Genomic DNA, 10178 nt, shown 5'->3' with positions numbered 1-10178 from the left:
CAGAGCTCAAAAAGCATTTGGACAATGCTCTTGGGCACAGGGTGGGGTTCTTGGGGTGCCCTGTGCCAGGACAGGAGTTTGACTTGCTGATCCTTGTGGGTCACTTTCAGCTCTGGATATCCTATAGGATTAGCAGTAGATTGTGGAAACCCTGCAGTTACACCACCGTGGGCAGTGCATCCCACCCAGCCCAAATCCAGAAGCAGGGACCCTCAGGGTAAATGGGTGCCCAGCATGAGGGCAAATGCCAGAGACACACTGCAGCCATTCACAGCCACCTTTCCTGGTTATTTTTACATGGGAGCACAGATCCTGGAGGCCCAGTTGGCTTCAGCCTGCCTGGGATGTTCTGCTCGGTGTGGAAGGTTCAGACAACCTGCTCTGGGGCGATTTCAGAGCAGAGCCAGCCCGCACAGAAGCAGCAGCCACCGCAGAGCGCTCGGGAAGGGAAGTTAGAGCTTTAAAAAGCTCTGCAAGAGAAGGTACCGCGCAGAGCAGATGGTGTGGCGCGAGCTTCCCGGGAAGAGCTGCTATTGCTCCCCATTAGGAAGCATATGGGCAGGCTCAGCTGCCTCCCCTCCTACCCATGGCCCTTCCACTCAGCATCACCCTGCTCCAACATGAGAGGTTTGGAGGATTCACCCTGGCAGGGCAACCCTTGCCCTGCACTGGGCAGGGAACCAGGGGGAGAGGAGCATTTGGCTCCTGGCGCGCCTGAGACAGAGGGACAAGGCAAAATTTTGGGAGTGCAGCTCTGCCATCATCACCATCCTTCTGTACAGAACACCCACGGTGAGCAGGAGGCTGCAGCACTGCTTGGCAGGGCGGGCAGCACTGCCAGGCTCTCTGTGCTGCCAGCGGGCACCCAGGCTGTGCTCACTCTGCAGCATCTCCATGCTTCAGCTCAAAAACCCCTGCTCTGGCAGGGAGGATTCCAGAGCTTGTCTCTCCCTGGCCCCAGGAGCTGGGCAGCAGCCAGCATGGGGACAGGGCAGTGTTTCAGGAGAGCTTTTCAAGAATAAGTTGATTTTCACAGCTTTGAGGCACAGTGAGGAACTCACATCACACTGCTAGCACCTGTTTGGGGAAGGCACAGGCTCAGTGTGGGCTGGGCCAGGCTCAGCCAACCCTGTAGGTTTGGGTGCTGGGCAGGCAGGGGTCTGCTCCCTTTCCCTATTCCCAGCCAGAATCACAGGCTCAATGTCATTTTTGCATTCCCAGCTGGGCAGCTCTGCAGGATCTGCTCTCTCCCCAGGAGAAGGTGGGGACCCATCCAAACACAGGGACCCTCAGCCAGAGCTGCAGCACCCCATCTCTTGTCAGAGCCTGGCAGCATGCAGTGGGAACAATTACAACCTTGCCTGAGCAATCCCAGTGGAAAGTCCTGCAGCACTGGTTTTGCCCAGACTGTTCTTTCATGCCTTAATCAGCTGCCTGTCTGATCCTCTCCCAGCCCCGACTGCCCCCGGGAACAGCGGTGGCTCCCTTGGCTGGAGGGGATTCACAGGGAATGGAGGTGGGAGAGTTCCAGTTCTTGCCCTGCAGGGTCAAACCTGGGCCTGCTAATGAATCACATTTCACTGATGGAGGTGACTGCAGTCTTTCTCTGCCTGGGACTTTGTCCCTCCTGGTCCCCACTCCAGCAATGGGATGGCACAGTGGGCAAAGTACCAATAGCCTGAGTGGCCACATCACACCTGGACACAGCAGTTGTCCCAAAATGCTCAGTCCACCTTTCAAAATCCAAGCCAGCTTAGGGATACAGAAAAAAACCCACCAATACTTCAGACATCAGCCTGGAAAATACCCCAAATTCAGCATCCAGAGGTGCTATTTTGGGGCTGTGGGCACAGAGCCATGCCCAAGCACCAGCAAGCAGCCAGCACTTATGGAAGCCCTCCACAATAATGACTCAATGATCTTAGAGGTCTTTTCCAACCTCAAAGATTCCTTGATAAGCCAAGGAATCCAGTGCCGCAGGGACTCACCACCCTGGGGAAACTCAGAGCCATCCTGGCCCAGTCCAAGCCACCCACACCTCCCAGCCTAGCCCCCTGAGAGGTGCTACTTTCACAGCTCACCACAACAAAACTCCCTGTGCACATCAGAGCACCAGGCCCACACAAGGTCTGTTCTGGCACCCACAAGACAGTGCAGCCTTCACACAGCTTCATGTTCCCCCATCCATCCTCCAGTTTCAAAAGCAAATTCCAAGACCCCTCCAGGTGGACATGTCTTACAGCCTCCCCCCACCCCCACCTCTCAGGCTTCAGTCAGTACCCAAAGAGGGCTTTCAGCTGGGAGAGAAGCACAAATGTCTCTTGAAGCGGGGAGCACCAATTACACTGCTGATATTTAGGGCTTCCAGCACAACAAATGGAGCTGCAGCTTCATTAGGTACCTTGCCAATTTAATCTGAGACATGCAGTACAGGGGAAGCTTAAATTAGTTTATCTCATGTTAACTTATAACAAGCAATATGTTAATGTGGGCATGGTTTTCATGGACTGTGACCCAGGGAAGGGGCACCCACAGCCCTCTAAAAGTGGATTTAAGAAGCAGGGGTATGTATCCTACCTGTCTCATACTCCTGTGATAGCACCTGCAACCATAAACAACTGCAGCTTGGGAAGGGGGGCACCACATCACCCTCTTATATGGGAGAGACCCTGGAGAGGGTGATGAGCTGCAGGGGCCTCATTAAGTCTGTGATTGCCAGGAGAAGGGTGGGGTAGGCTGTGGGGAATGCTCTGTGAGCAGCCTGTGCATGGGTTTGCTCCTCACCTCTTGAGGGGGCTCTTGGGAACTACCTGTAATTGTTTTAGCCAAGCTTTTACTGGGTGATTTAGGAGTTACAGCTGAGTTATTTCAGCTCTCTCAGGTCTTTGTTAGGGCTCTGAGGCACAGTTGGTGTTGGGGGGACTATGTGTGGGGTAGAGGTGAGGTGCTTCCTGGCATGGGGCATTTTCTGAGGAGGTCCCTCTGTGCACACTGCCCAGACTCCTTGTTTCTGCCCTCTCCTTAGGGCTTCAAATCACAACCCACTTAATTTTAGTGTCCCTCTGCCACTGAATTAATCCCCAGCACTGCCAGGATCAGCTGGTTCTGAAATGACATTCAGGGAGGATGAGGGAGGGATACAGCTCAGCCTGCCCAGCTGGGCTTTGCTGGGTTGGAGCGATGCTCCATGCGAGTGCCCTCATGGCACTCACACGGTGTCACCCTGGGCTTCAGCAGTGGCAGCAGAGCCCAGTGTCAGACCACCCACCCCCATCAGAGTGTCCACCATCTACCAAGCAAGCAGGGAAACCCACAGGCTACAGCAGGGACTGTATCCCCGGGGCAGCTGAGCCATCCTGGGCTGGGCTGAGCTCCCAGGCTGCTGCCACCGGCAGTGGTGCCCCGTGGGACGCTGCAGAGCAGTGAATTGGCTGGGCTTCCTTAATGCAGCCCAGCACAATCACACTGCTCACACTCTGGGGGAATTCCTCACGGCTGTGTCAGAGCAGGAAAGGTGGTTTATATCCTGTGCCTGGCCTGGAAACGGCCCTGGCTGACCTGAAGTGAGGGGTTTTAGGGTAAAACTGCTGACAGGCTGGGAAAACACAGCGGCAGCGTGGGCTGGGAAGGACAGGGCTGGCAGTGCTGGCGCCTGTGCCCGCTGAGGTGCCACGAGTGCTGGCAGGGCTGTGCTGACCTTTGCTGGCAGACAGGATCCTGCCCCTTGCCCCAGAGAAGGGTTTGCTCTCTGTGTGGGTCTGCAACACGTGCACAGCCCCAGGACTAAGCAGCACAGGAAGTGGTGCAGTGACCATCCCTGGAAGTGTTCAAAAAACATGTGGATGTGGTACTCGGGGACATGGTGGACTTGGCAGTGCTGGGGGAATGGTTGGACTCTGGTTGGACTCAATGATCTGAGGGGGCTGTTCCAACCTTAACTGATGACAGGGACGGGGCACAAGAGAGACCCTGCTGGGGACAGCTCAGCAGGGACACAGGGTGGCCCCAGTCCTGCACCCTTGGAGCCAGTGGTTGTAAAACTGGGAGATGTCTGTGCTGTCTGTATGGGGCATGGCTGGCCTCACCCCAGCTCCGATGGGCTCCAGAGCCACAGGGAGCCTTGGTGCCCACCCTGGGACCCTGCCCCAACCTCAGGAGCAGAAGTGCTGTGGAGAAGGAAGTGGCAGGGACAAGGGGGAGGGCAGGCAGGGTGCGGGCAGAGAGCTCCAGCCATGCAGGGACATTTCAGAGCTGGGTGTTAATCATTGATGGACTCCTGGGAGCTGTTTGAACTAAAGCCTCCCTCCCCACTCTGGAGGGGGAAGTTTTGCACTGTACTGGCTCCTGGGAATGTGGTGGCAGTGCCAGCACCCAGATCCCCCAGCACACAGCCAGCCCCATGGAGCGATGCTGGAGAAGACCTTGATCTCCCCTTGGTGGTATCAGCAGGACTGTGGTGGAGCCTGGCCGAGGGAAGAGAGATATCATCTCAGTTTCCAATGCCAGTTGTTGGGTTTTTTTCTGCATCCTCTCCAAGTTCTTTGTTGATTGCAAATCGTTATCATGAAAGCGCATCCGAGGCTGCAGCAGCAGATAAGGCTGGAGCTCAGAGAGGCTGCACTGCCTGAGAGTCCTGCGGCAGCTGCGGATGGAAATAAAACTGCTAATGTGGGGGATTGATCATGTTCAGCCAGCTCAGCCCATTGCTTCCTGCTTGGCAGAGCCCTTGCTGTGAAGTGCTAAAATCCAGGCTCAGAGGTGGGATTTGTGCTGTGGAACCTGACGTGTGGGCATTGCCAGAGGGATGCCCCATGGAGGGCTGAGACACGGCACATGAGGGGTAGGAGACCTGGTAGGACCCCGTGCCCTCTTTACTGCAGAGGAAGGTGCTGTGTCCAGCAGTGGGGGCTTCGTGGGGTCATTTGTGAAAGTGCTGGATCCAATGCCTCACAGTGGGAATGGCATGACTGCTGGGATGCAGGGGGGCTGTACCCCCTGAAACAGCCAGCCCTTGGAAGAGGATGCTGACCAGCCCTCAGGGCCATCCCCAGCCCTCCTGCTAAGTTGTCCCTGTGTCACTGTCCCCATGTTGTTCCCATAGCAGCCCCAAGGCTCAGGAACCACATTCCAGACCTGTTGGCTCTTTGTGTTGGCCCCGTTGAGACTCAGTGTTCTCAGCTTTGTGGGGCTGGGGTTATTCCGACCCTGCTGGGGGCTGGATGGAGAAAAACGCTTCTCTGTGGGGTTTTTATTGGTCTGTCTTCTTTTTTTTTTTTTTTTTTTTTTTTTTTTTTTTTTTTTTTTTTTTAAATTGAAAGACAACAAAAATCTGGGGGATTATTTCTGGTCGGCAGGATCCACCACGCTCCCGGTGGCTGCATTGCTCCAAGGGGCTGGCCCTGATAAGAAGCTGCAAATCCGAGCTGCCAAGTGCTGCCATCCCGCTGGAGCCTTGGAGGGGGATCAGGGATTTAGAGGGTCTGTGTGATGTCTAACAGGTTTAGAAAATATTGCCTGGGATTATCCACTCGCGGCGGTGACCAGAGACCTCTGAGCCGCGGCGGACGCCGGCACCGGCTGATGTTTGCTGAGGGGGGTCCTGCGTGCTGAAATCTGATCTGCGTGTGCCCGTTCGCGTTCCTGGGCACGCTCCCTCGTGTGCACACGCGTGGATGTGCAGCAGCCGCGGCTCTGGGGCGGGCTGGAGCTGTGAATGCGGCTGGTGGCCCCCTGACACGGCGGGGGCTGAGCCGTGTCCGACCCCCGTGGCTGCCAGCCCTGTGCTGGGTCTGGGGTGCCAGAGGGGTGCTCCAGCCTTCGCTGTGCTGCAATCCTGTAAGGGCAGCTCCTGACCGCCAGCGTTAATGATATCCACCCAATTAGCCCAGCCTAGCCCCAAGGATTAGCGGATGGAATCATCATCCCAAGGCGTAAGCAGTTAACGCTGCTAATTAATCATCGCGTGAATCCCAACCCAGCCACAAAGCGCAGCGGCCGCGGTAGCCGTGGGCAAGGGGTGATGCCCACCCAGCCGGGCTCCGGGAGACTGGAGCTGTTTACGGAGAATTTGCCGGGCTCGGGGATCCGTTATTTTTACACGTTGCCATAGCTACTGATACCATTATAAAATTAAGCCTGAACCATGTGGAAGAAATGGATCTGTCAGAAGGAATTTTTCTCGGGAGCGCGTTGTGGGTCCGAGCCCAGCGGGGTGATGGGGGTCCCCGCTGGAGGCAGCTGCCTCCTGCCCACGGGCACGTCCCTGGAACGAGGCGCCGGGCAGGCTGCGGAGCTCCGGGATCGCCGGGAGCCACCGGCGCCAGCACAGCCCCTCCGGGCTGGCAGCAACGCTGGGCACGTCCAGGGCGAACAAAAGCATGCTGAGAGGGAGCTTTCAGGCCGTGCTGTGCTCCCTCCCGCAGCGCCTGCTTTCCCCCTTCTCCTGCCTCTCTCAATATTTTTCCTTTTCCCTGCACTTCTCTGGAGGGACACTTGTGCGGGCTCGGGGCAGCCAGCGCCCGGACCACGGCCAAGCACAGCCACGCTTTAACCTCACTCAGTGCCGGGAGGGGCAGGGAGCACCAGGGACCCCACAGCATCCTGCCCTCGGGACAGGAAGCTCCCCAAGGAGTTTCCTTACCCTGAGCTCTTCTCGCTGGACAAAACCCCCTGGAGCATCCCCAGGAGCGAGCATGGCTCACTTCAGGCTCTACAATGTACATGGGGATGTTGGGAGGACCAGGACCACACCAAGAGCTGATCCAGCATGAAGAGCCAGTGCAGGCAGGGCCCCACTCCCACCCACTCTGGGACCCTCCCTCGGGCACTGGCAGGACCCAGCACTGCAGCTTGATCTGCCCTCCTGTGCCGGCTCCAGAGGGTGATTGTCTTTGAGCAATGTCCCGTCCAACACTGAAAGCACAATGTGAGTCTTTCTTAAGCACTGGATGTTCCTGCTTGTCCCATGGCCCTGGAAACCCCTCTTCAATCACTGCCAGAGCCTTGGCCTCACGGTGTCCCGCGGTGCAGAACCGCACAGGCCAAAGGAGTGTTGGGCACAAAGGATGTGCCTGACACTTTTCAGTGTCACTGCCTACCCCCTCCCCTTGCGACTGAAGAGATGAGGAATGGTCCTAGGGCAGCCCCCCATCCACTCCACACCCCTTCACTCCAGGGATTTAATGAAAATTATTCCAGGTTGGCCAGAGAGGTTCCCAGTAGCAATAACTGCAATAGCACAACCAGAGAATCCACAGGGAAAAGCAGCATCCTCCAAACACCTTCAGCTCTTCTCAACTAAAAGCCCTGGTCTGCATCCCGGGGGTCCCAGTTTGCTTTGTGGGCATGGCTGGGCTGTGCCTGGGAGTCCATCTCCTCCCTGAACACCCTGAGTGTCCCAGTGCCATGGGGGGCTGCCCTGTATCCCAGCTGCCACTGGGCTGTGCCTGGGGGGCTGGAGATACCCCTGCTGTGCTGGCCAGAGCCCTCACTCTGTTGGGAGGGGACGAGGCTGGCAGTGAGGCTCTGGCACAGAAACTGTTCCTATGACAACCCCAAACCCCAGACCTGTTTATCCCCTTTGGTGAAAATCCACAACAACCGTGAAACCAGGGAATAAGATTCAATAGTAAGACCTGAAATAAATCAGAACCAGTGTAAAGCATTTTACTCTGGATTCATTCCTTTCCAAGGAAAAGCCTGAGAAACAGGGAACTGCAAAGGGGTGAGCTAACAGCTTTGGAATTGGAGGGAGCAGGTTCCAATTGTGCAGCATCCCAGGACCTCTCCCTCCTGTTGTCTCTTCTGGCAGGGACCCAGCACAGGCCAGCCAGCAGACACAAACAAGAACCATGAGGCATTTTTGGGGGACAATCAAAGTGTCTCTGAGACCCTCTCACTCTCTCCAATCCCCTCAAAGTACAAAGCTGCTCCTCCAGCTTCTCTTGCTGTGTCCTATTGGCATGCTGGCACAATGTCCCCATGACTTTGCCTGGTCCCCTTGGTATCATGGGGTCCCTATGGCATCATGGGGTCCCCAAACCATCACTGGATGCCTGTGGCATTGTGGGGGCTCTGTGGGGTCCCTTTGGCATCAGATGCTCTTAGACCTGTGGTTGTTTGGATGGTGCTGATGTGCAAAGGAACTGGCCTGTCTCTCCCTGGTGACTTGTGGGCACCACGGTCTCATGGTAGCTAGGACAGAGATGGGGGCAGGGATGGGGACAGAGCAGGGGCACAAGGGTGTCTTGGATAGAGACAGCCACAGACCAGGCCCTTGGCTGGATCTGCTGCCCTGTCAGACACTGGAGGAGACCAGCTGGAGCGATGCCTTCTCCTGGAGACACAATATCCCCTGGGCACCCAATCCTGTGACAGACACTGCCACTGTGGAGTGCCCCTGCTTCTCATCGCTGAGCCAGAGCACCCCAGGACAGGGCACAGGGCATTTATCCCTGTCTCTCCCTTTTTCTCCTTGTCCAGCCCTGGCACCAGCACAGCTCAGCATTGTCCCATTCCCCGCAGTGCAGCCAGCCCTCTCCTGTCCCCCAGGACACAAAGGAGACACCTGCATCCCTCATTTCAGCCAGCCCCGGCACTGAGACCATGCTCTTCCTCGGCGTTGATTGAATCACTGCTCCCCTCCCCTGGCTGCCGGGACCAGCCCCTCCCATCAGCCTCTCTCCAGGCCAATTGCTTCCTGTCACTCTGTGCTGTCTGGTGGAGGCTCATGCTCCCCTTGGCTCCTGGCACAGCCCACGCTTCCCACTCTGGCTCCCTGGCACAGCATGGAACAGCACAGCATGATGCAGACCACGGCACAAACCATGGTTGACACTACAGCACACACCAGGGCACACAGCATGGCTCACACTGTGGCACACAGCATGGCACACACCAGGGCTACACCATGGCACACAGCATGGCGCACACCAGGGTACACACTGTGGGATACACACTGTGGCTGACACCACAGCACACACTGTGGCACAAATCACAGCACACACCACAGCACACATCATGGCACACAGTAGGGCTCACACCATGGCACACACCACTGCCTGGCAAGCCCTGCCAGCCCTCTTGCCTTGGCACCTCCAGGGGATGTTTCCCACCTCCCGGCATCAGGAGTGGGTCAGATGCCAGAGCAGACCCTGAGCATCCCCTGGCTGCCCAGAAACCCATCGGAGTGCAGCCCAGATCAGCCTCCCCAGCCCTTTTCCTTGGCCATTACACAAGGTCCTGGCACTGGGCTCACACACCATGCTGAGGAACAGCCAAAGTAAACCTGGCATGGCACCGCCCCAGAGTGTCCATGCACAGGGACACAGCCCAAAACCTGCTTGAAGCCTGAGTGTCCTTTCCCTCTGGGACAGCAACACTCTCCCAGTACCCATCCAGGCACCACCTCTGCTCTGCACCAAAGTCCCCAGCTGTGGCAGCAGGAGCCTGGTGGGTGCCAGCCTCTGCCCAGCAATGCCCTGTGCCTCCCCCCAGCAATGGCAGCTCCCGGCCTCCCACACACACCCTCGGACCAAGCAGGTCACTTAGTGGCATGTGACAAGCAGCAGCACCAGGAAAGCAGCCTGGATGAGCAGTGAATCCAGGACCCCAGCACTGCCTGGTGCTGCCCCCTGAGCGAGGCTCTGCCCCCCTGATCCAGGCCCTGCTCCCCAGCACGCTCCTACCTTGTGTCCGTGCTCAGGCTCTTGTTTGTGCTTTCACTGCTGGCACACCCCAGGCTGAAGGCTTAAAGGATTTTCCTTTAATAACCACCAAATCCCTCCCCTGGGCAGTAAGCTGCAGACCTGGGCCCTTTCCTAGGTGCAGAGCATTCTGCTGGTGCTCTGCTCACTCCCTGCTTTGCATATGCTCCTATCGAACTGGATTTCCCCCCTCCTGATTCAGCTTGGTGCTTAAAAAGCCCTAAATCCCCTCAAATTTCATTTCCTCTGGTCCTCGAGGTCTATCCCCGGTTTCGGTCTCACCCACATGTTTTACATACTCGTGTTCACAGCCTTGATGTGAGATTTCTGCCAGTTTTGGTGTTGTCCCTGCACAGAGCCCGGGCAACCCAAGCCCTGCTCAGAGCAGCCACTGCCTCAGCTGGGAAATGATCCATGGCCTGGTCATGGCTTTCCATGGGGAAATGATGCTGGGAAAGGCTTCATCCCAACACC

This window comes from Serinus canaria, chromosome 20, assembly GCF_022539315.1.
Source record: "Serinus canaria isolate serCan28SL12 chromosome 20, serCan2020, whole genome shotgun sequence".
Lineage (NCBI taxonomy): Eukaryota > Metazoa > Chordata > Aves > Passeriformes > Fringillidae > Serinus > Serinus canaria.
This window is presented reverse-complemented; position numbering follows the sequence as displayed.